This window comes from Corvus brachyrhynchos, unplaced genomic scaffold (genome assembly GCF_000691975.1).
Source record: "Corvus brachyrhynchos isolate BGI_N302 unplaced genomic scaffold, ASM69197v1 scaffold103, whole genome shotgun sequence".
In the NCBI taxonomy this organism is placed as follows: domain Eukaryota; kingdom Metazoa; phylum Chordata; class Aves; order Passeriformes; family Corvidae; genus Corvus; species Corvus brachyrhynchos.
In genome coordinates this window covers 3425467-3437721 of record NW_008237436.1, presented here as the reverse complement: position 1 = coordinate 3437721, position 12255 = coordinate 3425467, and the positions used below count along the sequence as shown (strand labels likewise).

Here is a 12255-nt window from a genome sequence, read left to right as displayed (position 1 = left end):
CATCACACCTAGTGCAGTGGAGGTCAGTGAATCCCTGACTGAATCCCTGCTGTGAAAGAACACTCTTAACTGACTAGGTTTCATATGGATAGCGTTCTCTAAGGGGTAGTGCACAAAATAACTATCCATCAGTATGTGTCAGGCAGTGAGTGTACTGCCAGAGGAAATAACTTACCCTAAACAATGTTTCTGTAAGACAGGCACGTATTTAAATCACTATTTTACAGATAAGGAAAGAAACTGAACCACATCAACTTTTATCCCTAAGGTCAAAGAGAAAATACAGAAAGCATGAGACATCTCCTGCCTCTGTACAAGGCTCCTTTTCTTTGCATATGGACCTTTTTTGCACGTGTGAGCACGTACATAGACACAAGGATTTATATTAACATAAAGAAATGTGTCTAACTGAAAAATTGATTTCTGTGGTCAAAACCAAAATAACAACTGATTTTAGTAGCAAAAGTGTAAACAGTCTTTTCCACATTGGGTTAACCTATAAAGACCCATTCCATATTTTACACTACTGACTCCCAAATCAGTTTTGAGATTTTTTTTTAACGTGTAATTCAAGTAATTCTGCTTTGCCAAGGAACAACAGGTATCGATATTATTGCAACAAGTCACAGTGCTTACTAATATTATTTTATTGTTAAGTTCAACTAAATACCACTTGATATGCAGTGAGCATTAGCTATTTTAAGCACAATGGCAGATGATTTCCAGTTGTGCTAGTATCGATGTAATAGTTTTAGAAACAACAGCTAACATTGATCTTTATTATACCAAATGAGACACTGAACCATTTTCTTTCTGGTTGCCTACTTTCTCTCCACAGTCAGGCAGTTCCTCAACTGGCAAGGATCCAAAAAGCATGGAGATTCATAAATGCAAATATGTATTAAATATGCAAACATTATGGATCTGTGTGCCCTGAAATATGCATGCTCTTAAAACATAGCAACATAGTTTCCTGATAATACCTAATGACATCTGACAGCTCATAGTATAAACAGATTTCCTTCTGGAAAAAGAATTAGCAGGGAATACAAATAGAGGGATACAAGAAAGTAAAAGAAGTATGTTTACAGAAAGAAAAATAATGCAAGGGCAAGTATAAGACTCCCCAGTGTTGATCATGCTGCAGAAACTCCTGGCCATATTGCAGCACGTGGGGCAGAAGGTCTGCGTCCCCAAATTGCACTGCAGAGGGTTTGGAAAACTCTGGGAAAGGAGAAACGTGAACTTGGGAGCAGAGGTAGGTCAATGAATCTGCAAGCATGCAAGCTTCCTGGCCAGACTCCTCTGGAAAGCAGGAGGAAGCAAATGTGAAGGTATTTGAGGGGCAGATACCCAACTCTGCCAGACCTCTCCGACCCACAACTCATTGTCACGTGTTACGTCAGGGCTTTACACTTCATGGGGTCAGGGATTTGTTCTTCCTTTCACACAATGAAGCATCCATCAAAGTTGTGCAGTAAGCAGCTTCACCGGCTGGAACTAATGTGGCAGAGGAAGATTTTATTTAAACAGGCAAAATACTGGGAGGGCCACTCTCACAGTTGCCTAAAGGCCCTTCATGCCACCTCGACAGCCAAAGCCAGGCATGCGGAATTAAGATCCCATGTAGCAAAGGCAACTTGATGTTGGACTGGCATAAAAATCCGCAACTGTTGCCTTTGTCCTTGAGAAATCTGAGGAAGCCATGGGCAGGGCAGTGTGGAGCTGGCTGGACGCTGACCTGAGGAACCTACCCTTGAGGCACCTCGAGGGGCCTCTCTTAAGGGGCTCAGGAGGGAGGGAACCCTCCCTGGCTGATGGGCCCCTGCTGACACTCATCCTTCCCCTGCAGCTGGTTCTACACCAAGGAAACCAACTCAGAACTCCCTTTTGTGGGCCTGGTTTATGCTGAGATCCAGAAGACTGGCTGTGGGCCCCTGGGAGTCACAGCACTGCGGGGGAGTTTGGGACTGCTCCAGGGGAGATACCAGTGGTGTCCAAGCCTCCCTGCTGGGCAGGAGCCACTGCCCAGCCCAGCTCCAGAACGTTCAGCACAGTATAAGAAAGGATTCAGCTCACTGAGGTGGATATGGAAGAGAAGAATCTGGGGACGTGGGGAATACTGCCGTAAAAGACAAAGCCCTTAGACCTGATACATCTCATGAGCTAAAAGAAATGGACGGTCACACATAGCTCAGTATAGCTCTGGCTCTAGTCACAGTTTCACCACTGACCTGCTGCATAAAATTGCTCAGGTTCATTGACTATTCACTTAAGTTTCTTTCCTTTCCAAATAGAGATTTTTATTGCCTTCCTGTGAGGTGTTTCATCTTCCATGGAGGAAAAGCAATGTGAATGAATATATATGAATCTTCTTGTTAATTAATGCATGAAATCTGCCAGGCAAATTTCATCATTTCAGTTTGTATTTGTACAGCACCTTGGGCAATGTAGGTCCTTTTTTTGTTTTAACTAGGGCTTGCAAGCACTTGCAGGTCAGCAACAGTACACAAAGTTAATTATTCCCTTTCATGAGTGAGTAAGGAAATATATTTTTTAGAAATAAAAGCAAAAAAGAAAGTTCTGGAAGACTGTCTCCTGAGGCAGCCTATTTGCATCAAACCTCTTTAAAACTAACTGAAGGAAAAAGTAGAGCAAACACAGCATATGAATTAAAAAAATAAACTGTCCTAGCAGATATAATGTCTATATAAAATTTTAAAATCCTGGCCTTACTTAGAAAAATAAACAAACATACATAAGCCAGATTATATTTTAACTTCACCATTTGTTCAATTAATTATTTGATATCATGAAAAAAAAACCCCAAAAGATACCCAGTTAAGATCCCGAAACTGCATATATGCATGTGAAGGTTTTCTGATTTAGTAAATTCAGGTGATCCATTTGTACTTGAAGAAGTTAGAAATAAAACTTTAGCTCCTGATCACACTGATTCTGCAAATACTTGCTTAGATGAGTAGTTCTCACTCATCTAAAATGGGGGTTTAGTCCATGTCCCTCCCTCCCTCCCTCCCTCCCTTCCTTCCTTCCTCCTTCCTTCCTTCCTTCCTTCCTTCCTTCCTTCCTTCCTTCCTTCCTTCCTTCCTTCCTTCCTTCCTTCCTTCCTTCCTTCCTTCCTTCCTTCCTTCCTTCCTTCCTTCCTTCCTTCCTTCCTTCCTTCCTTCCTTCCTTCCTTCCTTCCTTCCTTCCTTCCTTCCTTCCTTCCTTCCTTCCTTCCTTCCTTCCTTCCTTCCTTCCGAATTCCTTCCTTCCGAATTCCTTCCTTCCTTCCGAATTCCTTCCTTCTTTCCTTCCGAATTCCTTCCGAATTCCTTCCGAATTCCTTCCTTCCGAATTCCTTCCTTCCTTCCGAATTCCTTCCTTCTTTCCTTCCGAATTCCTTCCGAATTCCTTCCGAATTCCTTCCTTCCGAATTCCTTCCTTCCTTCCTTCCTGCCAGGACTTTTCTCTGATTACTGCTCTTTGAGGTGTCACCAGCATGTACTCTTGGCATTAGTTTTGTTTGGACAGTTAGAGAAGGCTTACCTACATGAAAGGAAGAGGCTTTTCACATCAGATTTGAGTAGAACTGGACTTTTGTTCTTGATCTGATGATGTTTGTAAGCCATAAAAAATTATACTGACCTTGCTATTGGTCAAGGGGTGAGGTCAACAGGAACCAGTGTTTGTTACCAGACCACTGTGACTAATATTTAAGAGAGGCAATTTAGTCCTAAGCATCCCAGTTCTATTTTGAGTCAACTGCACCTTGGAAAACCTCCAAAGTTGTCCCAGTCCAGCTAAGTTAGCCAAGAACAGGAATTATCTCCTTCTGGATCTGTCCTGGTCTTTTTAAAGTTTTAAATCTTTCCTATAAAGGCCTGTAATTTTTTTTCACTCTTATGTTGCTGTCCTCCACTGTACTCTTTTTTCACCTCCTCACCAGTAAATAAACTTCTCTGTCAGTACCACAGTTGCTTACAGATTTTCAAAAGCAGAATTTTTTGTTCAGCATCCAAAGGTCTTTAAGAAGTGGCCGCTCATTTATATGCCAACCCCACTTAAAGCAGGAGGGCAAACCCTCTGGGTACATGAGCAGAGCTCATTAAATTCGGTGGAACCATGGCTCCAAATCACCCAGAAGTCTGCTGTATACATCTGTCAAAGCCAGGAATTCACAAATAGAACAATCTGGTAAGAAAATTATTTGGTAAAATAATAAAAGTCTTTAGGGATATGTCATCACACATCTTGCAAATACTTTGCATTTCCTTCATATTCATTGTTTGAATTCAAAGATGTCAGGAAGGGAAAATCCTGCAACATTAGAATATGAAATTAAGTTAAGGATCCTGTTATTTCTCTAACATGTAGTTTTTTATTTTTCATTGTTAACACTGCCTAGTTTGTGATTGTGTTGACCCTTTGCTTCCTCTGGCTGTGCACTTCTGCCCTTATTCTACAAGGCACCCAATTTACCATAAATTGGACATTAATTCAATAAATTATTAATATATTTGTAACCTAAACCACAATTGAAATGCAGTTCAAGTATGCAACATTCTTGGCTGGTAAAACTGTTCTCAGTGGTGTATGTTACAGCAGTGACTGAAAAATTATAAGGAACTGACTAGAATGTTCCTGGCATTTTTTATTGATCTGGGACTTGTTTCTACTGATAAAAAGTGAGGGAAGACATCAGAAATTTCAGAATGATGGTTGCAAGAATTTTTTTATTGGTTAAGAGCTGAACTCAAAGACCATTTCTGTCAGTCAGGAAACTCCTATTAACTTCAGATATATTGTTGAGAATGTCATATAAAACATTACTATGAATGTGTAGTACACTTACAAAGCATAAGCAATAATGCTTCTTAGCACTGTTGATGCTAGAAGCTAAAAAGATTTGAATAAAGTAACAGAGATGCTGAGCTTGGGAATCAAATGGCTCAAAAAACATATTTTGACATGTGCTACAAACTGGAGTTATGCACAGATGTAGCATTCTGTTTTAATACGTTAGCAAATAACAGTGGCTGTGTCATTGTATTCCAGTGAATTGTGCTTGTGTTAAGTTTTATCCAAAAGCCTCTGTAATGAGCTAAGAAACTAAAGTTACTAGTGAATTTTCCAACTCCTGTTAATAAAAGAGGTGAGATGAATGTGAAACCTTATCTATAGGATAAATAGGATAATAAGACTTCCTCATGTCATATTTGGCATAAAAGGAGGAAATCTGATGGGTTTTTATATAACAATATTTTGTTTTCAATAAACCTCACTGATCTGGAATACATTAGTGACTTAGTGTTCTGGTGATTTTAGTGATTGTCAGGGTTTGGAAAAGTCACAACAGTAGCACCATGCATAAACAGAATACAAGCAAATTCTGGGTCCTAAAATTATATAGAGGATTTTTTCTGATTTCAAAGAAGGTGTGGAACATCAGAAAGGCAGAAAATTTTATCCATTACTATCAATTCTAACAGATATTTTGACAGTAATTCCCATAAACCCATTCATATTATCAGATGCCTAATAATGGATACTATAATTTCATTTTATGCTGAAGGATTAGTGGGCCATAAAATTGGCTGATAGTGTGACTGGTGATCATAGGATAAATGAAAGGTGACAGATATGCTAACATTTGCTAAAATTCTATGCCAGAATTATTTATTTAGCCATGTAAAGGATGATATCCAGCTGTTCATCAAATGTTGTTTTCCAAAGTTTTACTTTTTCAGCTGAAGTGTGATATACTCATTCTCAAATATGAGATAGTATTTTTAAAGAAAAACTTGTTAAAATATTTTCTAGATGGAAATAAGATGAGAAGGTGAAAAAGCCCTTTTATTCAATCTTCATCTGAACAGCACTCACATTGCAATGAAAACAGCTGAAAAATTGAAATTGTCAGAGATGTAGCTCCTGAATGTAGATATGCCTTTCATTGGCCTGCTGAATAATCAGATTTAAGATTATAGTGCTTTAATAACATACATTATACACAGATAGTAAATTATATTAAATGGATAAAAGCAAAAATCTTCCATTTTTTATGGCACTCTACTCCTGTGAATATATTAAATAAGTGAATATTGATTAGATGATGTCTCAGGATTCCATTAGCTATGAAGATGCAAGCACAAAAAGGTGGATAGAATTTAATACTTATTTGAGGACTGGAAATAAGATCTGTGAAAGATTGATTGAATGAATTCTAGGTTCCAGAAAGTACTTCTTCCTGCATGATACAGAAATGCAGAGAGATTTCTGCCATGATGAGGAATATGTAGCATGTCATGTTGTGCATTAATTCTCTGTCTATCTCAGAAATTGCAATGTGACATTTTTCTTAGACTTAGTAGATAGCAAAAATGGGGAAAGCCCCACGTTTCTCAATAAAGCACTCTGAAATTAGGATGCTTTGAGCTAAACTTTGCCTGTCTGGGCTAAACCTTCTAAATTTTGTGTCCTATGAGAGTTTGGGGTGAAGTCTCAGCACAGTCTGGCTTTCATTGTAGAATGCCCCCTGCATGGGCATGGAGAGTGGGAGTGGGGATGCCACAAGTGGTTCATTGATTGATACAGTGTTCTGGTTTGGCCAAATTTAGAAATATATCCGCTGAGAGAAGGCAGGTCACCACTCCTCCTCCACCAGGTTCGGGAAAAATAAATTTTCCTCGAAGGAAAGTGAAAGAGATAAAAACTATTTATTTAACAAACACATGGGAAAAGGATAATAATGCTAAATAATAAAATCTCTCGCTGTGGAGAAAAAAACCTGGGAAAGTTTCAGAGTCCTCCCTTTGGTCTCCTCGGAGCTGGGGCTTGGCCCAGGGCCAGGCCCTCTGTGCCCGGTGGAAAGTCCTCCTGATGTGCTCTGATATTGAAGCAGTCCAGCAGAAAAGGGAGGAAATCCGAAATTCCAGGGAAGGAAAAAAATTCAACTCTCAGTCTCTCTCTGGAGAAAAAGAAACTGAACAACTGGCCAAAAACTGACCTGGGCAGCCGCAAGCCGGGCGCTTCCTCGCTCCCCTGCTTCAGCTGAAAGTCGCTATCTCTGTGTGACCTTGAACAAGCTGCAAACTGCTTTGAAAACGTTTTGCTCAGTTTTTCCTTCCCCCTCTCAGGCTCAGTTTAAAGGCATAGAAAGGCACAAGAATTAATTTCTGGGCGTAGGGCAGCGATATGGGATACACATCATAACGTCACCCGAAGACATACAGTCAGCATGGGAGCCATGGACTGCAGGGCATGCCACAAGATACGTAATCAAAGGCTTAGGAGAACCCTGTTCCATAGTGTCTGACTCACTTCTCAAGGAAAAAACTGTGACAGGTGTTTGCATTATGGGTACAGCCTTTTTAGGAGGGTAAATTACTGTACAGAACTCTCTGTACACAGCGCTCTGCACAGAGCTCACCACGGTGATTTCTGAGTCACTGAGCAAAAAACAAAATGCAAAGACATGGCCCCAGATGCCTGCAGTTAAAAGGCTGGAGCAATTCCTGATGCGGTTCAGGCATTCAGGGTTTAGCTACCTCCTACAACGGAGACCTTGCCCAAGAGAGAGGTTGGATGTGGCTATGCTGCCCTGCAGTTAAAACAGCCAAATAGTATGGCCATGGCTAGAGCATGGCAATTCATGTCAAAGAACAGAGCCTTGCACAATATTGCTAGGAGAAAGTTAAAAATTTTGGATTTCAGGGGCCTTTGCTGGCTTCCAAAGATTCTTCTTTCCTAAGACAAGCACTTAGGGAGCCCAGTATAAACATACTTACAGCCGTGTGCTGGAGCCTGTTAGCTGTGTCTGGTTTAAAAGCTTGTTGGTCCTTCCTTGTGTAGATGTAAAACACTTTTCTTCTAGCATTACCCATAATAGAATAAGCCTCCTTCTCTTCTTCACAGTCATGTCTAAACCCTTCCTGAAGTTACTTGCTTTCTAGGGTACACCTCTCAGTTCCATGCTACCGATTGCTTTCTTGTTCCAAGCTTTTGGAGCTTGAACTTGGTTTTCTTAAAATGTATTTTTAATGGTCCACCTCACAGAAGTCTTCCATGATTTCCTATGCTTGTTACTGTTTTTTCAACATGTAGAATAGTTGGCTATTTTCTAACACTCACATCTGAGAGGTTTCTTTCGAAATACTGTTATTAGTTTATGATTTTTCACTGATCACTGATTCCTGAAATGTGTCATATAGTTTCCAACTGTTGTCGATAAGGATTTTGCAGTGCTCATGATACTCTTTTTCCAGTGGAAGCAAGGTGCCTATTTTTGCTTTCATCTGTCCCAATATTTTTTGAGGTTTGTCATTTTTAAGCACATTTGCAGAAAGAAAAATATCCTAAAGATAAATATGTTTCATAAAAGTAGATATGTGCAGGAAAATATTACTAGAGTTCAAATATCACTCTCAATAATTTCTGAATCCATTGGGTACTTTCTGTAGTTACAGATGACAGAATGTTTGTCATTTTGAAATACCCTGCAGCAAGAAATAATAGCCCTGTGTTGATATATGCAGAGTAAACAGAAAATCCAAGTGTAATACTGTTGAACAGTCAATTAACAAAGAGAGACACAATTCCCTAGAAAGCCAGGTTTTGTTAGCTCTCAGAACTACTTGTTTAATCAGATTGTCATGTGATTCTAAGGCAAATACCTTAAAAACCTCTGCTACACATCCTTTATCAAACAAATTTGCAGGACAAAAAAACGAGATTAATTTGACCAGACTGTTTTAACATCTTGAAATTATTTCCATATCTCTTGCTATGGATTCAATCTTTTACCAGTTTTTCTCTTATTGGGCACAGGCTGACTCCACGCTGAATGCCTTATCAGCCAATGCACTATCCTTTTTTGAACATTGACTTAACATTAGCACTGTTTGGTCTTCCTGAATTTCCTTAGTAATTTGATATTTATTAAAAATTAACCTAACCCATTTGTTCTCTAATGTCCACACCTCAGAGGCACTCAGTTAAACATCCTACTTTACTAGGGATGGGCTGGGAAGTGCTTCTTTGACTTCTTATGAAATTAGATATTTATTGAGTTCTTCTGCCTTTTCTACATCATTATTTAAACATCTCCTTGATTATATGTCTTATTAATGAGACCAGTGTCAAAGTGCTTCCTGAATTTTTCATGGTAGTTTGTGGTGATGAAACTGGAATATAGCAGAAAATGAATGGTTTTGTGGTTATGATATCCACCTACCATTAAGAGATTTAAGTTCTAGTCCTACAGGCTTCCAATGTGACATTATCAAACTAAAACCCTTTTGTGTCATATGACCACCTCCTTCTGGAGCTTCTAGCAAAGAATTTAAAACATTGCCTGCTTTCCTTGGTCTGTTCTCTCTGGTTCCTTCATGGAAGTCTTAATTCAGTAAGACTTTCTATTCTCAGTTCTCAACCTCCCTCCTTCCTAAAGGCAATCATGATCCACTGTTCTCTCACATCAAAAGACAATAAAAGATAGTCTCAGACATGCCCCAAGATCTCTTACACCTTTGACCTTGCTTTTTCTCCTTGCTTCACTTCATGTCTCAGTTAATCAAACACGTGGTGTACAACCCTTAAACTGAATTACCATTTATCAGCTTTCATGTATGCAGGCCTGACCTCCCTGTGCTGTGGCCTCTCTACCCTTTCCTGCACTGAAAATTTTCTTACATGGTCTTCTGTGATCTCTTCTTGTGCTGTGGACATTTCCTACATCACCGCATTCTATTTTCCTTGGCTACCATTGGTATCTCATGATGGAAACACCCTTTGCTTCATTTTTCAGCTTTCTAAGTCTCAGCTTTTACCTGTAGCTTCCCTTGCTAAATTTTTTCTTTTTGCAAATCATTTATTAGTTAAGCAAATCAGGAACTTTCAAGAGCTTAACCACATCAATTGCTGTTTTATTCTGTTTTCCTGATAATCTCAATTGTACTCTGTTTACCTGATAATATTTGTGTCTTTCTTGCACTGCAAATAATCTTGATAATCATTAAAATTTCTATTGCCAGTTTCATGCAAGAAATAAAAAGGTTCACTGATAATCCAGCAGGTCAGATTTGATGATAATTGGAGCTAGTGAGGATATCTCTCTAAGCAAGATGGGGCCCCTCGGTAGCAGTGGTTGAGCATTGTCTCTGGATGAGCAGCTTTGGTTGACAGCAAAATGGGCTATCTCTGTGTTCAGGTTCATAAAGATGCCTTACTTCTCCTCCTCTTTCTGGACATGACTGCAACTAGGTGCATCCACAATCAGCTACTTTTTCCAGGTGTTACTACTAAAGATCATCAGGAAGATTTTGTTCTTCATGGTCAGCATGTACCTGGCCTTGGTGCAAACAGGTCAGCACTGCTATTTTTGAGACTTCCTGAATTTACATTCTGTTCCTTTTTTTATTCTATCCACTAGTGTTTTTCAATTCTTTTACTTCAGGATGGTTTCGGAGAGAAAACGCTATTCACCATTTGAACCACAAACTAGACATAGCTTATCCCTGGTAAGGACAGTTTAAAGATAACTTACTGACACGTGAAGAATTTATCCAGGAAAGTACACCAGAATTGCAGTGAAGCACTGTGTGAAGTTCAAGCCTGTGAAATACAAATGCCCTAGTGTGAGCATAGAATTCAGTTTGTGTTTTTGCAACGTGCCCTACTCAGCACTCACAGCACATAGGCTTTTTCTCCCCCCACTCCACTTTTCAAAAATGTAATTTAACACAGACACGGAGACGATCTCAAGGAGGAATCCCAGGTTCTGAGTAGAGATACCATGGATCAGCTGCAATCAATGAGACTCAGACATAATAAAAAAGCTGATAGAATAGATGACTTTAAAAAAATGGAAGATTTGCATAGGGGCAGGTCTGGGAATGACAATAGGACCCAGACAGGGGAATACATGCACTTGAAATACATCCACAGTTCATCAAGACCATCTATCCTATTTATTACTACCTTTAAGTCCATATAGTGTAAATACAAATGTATTTGGGAAAAATTTTCTGGGCTTTGTCCAATACTGCTACAAGAAACAGAATACTTCTGGAGTGTTCTTAGTTTCAGTTAAAAGCAGAGAATATAAAGTGACTCTTCAAAATTAATTTTCTGTCTTCTACTTCCATCTACATGCTTCTGATCTCATATGTTCAAAATGACAGGCAGAGAGAGAAAATAAACCCTTAACATTCAATCCTGACTGTTTCCTAAGCAGACTTTTGCAATCTTTACAATGATTATAGAATTATTTTCATAGCCTGAGCAGGATTCTTTATATAATTGATTTCAGTGAGTAGGTACATCAGTTGTTGCTAGGGTTTATCCCTTTGCTGTAAAAGCACTGGCCAGGTTTTAAGAGCATGTCAACTAAAATAATGTGCAATGATGATAAGTGCCAAATTGTTCAGGCAGTAGCTTTAGCCAGTCTTCCTCATTTTGACCGCTCCCTGGGAGGGAGTTCCAGAGGTCTGGTGTTCCTTGCTTGGCTAATATTAGGCTTAAAATGTTCTGATTTAAATATTCTGGGAACGGTCAAGATCCGAAAGAAAAAATGAGGCATAAGTCATTATGCATCCACTAAGGAAAACCTGTGCCAGCAGAAAAACTGAGAAGTCTAGAGAAGGGTGCAGTGTGTAAGGGACATTCTGCCACTATCAATTCCCCCATTATTCATTTAGGATTAGTTTCCTTTTTCCTGATCACAGAAGGTAATTCCTGAAATAATGCCTCAGTCATCAACTCCGGATGATCTACTGAGCTAAGTGCAAACAGATTCATCTGAATATCTTAAAACAAGAAGTCCTTTCCTTTCTCCACAATAATTTTTCCACAGGCAGTAACAGGTAGGAAAGAGAGTATAATGCCCATTACTGGCATATGGATATTTTTCAGATCCTTTTATTTCCTTACTTGTAGGTCTTATCCACTCTTGATGATGTGTGTTCCTCTCCACAGTAATGAGTTTGAAGCTATCATTAAATAAATGAATAAAATAAAGAGTATGGGAATGTAAAACCAAGTTTCAAAGCATACAAATCATCTAGACTTCACATGGGATGCCTCATACAACTCTCAGACACAGATGCTGAATGAAATTGATTATGACAGTCCCCTCTACATCTAAAGATCAAGACAAAAGACAAGGCTGAGACTTGAAATTCAGAATATATACTTTATTCCTCAAATACTAAGAGCAGACCTCCCTACCCATCCTGTGATAATAACAGCTCTTTG

At 39.2% G+C, this 12255-nt stretch overlaps 1 long non-coding RNA gene across 1 annotated transcript in view; it reads left to right on the top strand.

The window, feature by feature from the left end:
- The first annotated feature begins 4092 nt into the window (after positions 1–4092).
- The window catches only part of LOC108445996, a 22902-nt gene continuing 14739 nt past the window's right edge, over positions 4093–12255 (top strand). The window contains exon 1 of the long non-coding RNA XR_001861093.1: positions 4093–4197. This is a non-coding gene — a long non-coding RNA (uncharacterized LOC108445996). The remainder of the gene's footprint in view (positions 4198–12255) is intronic.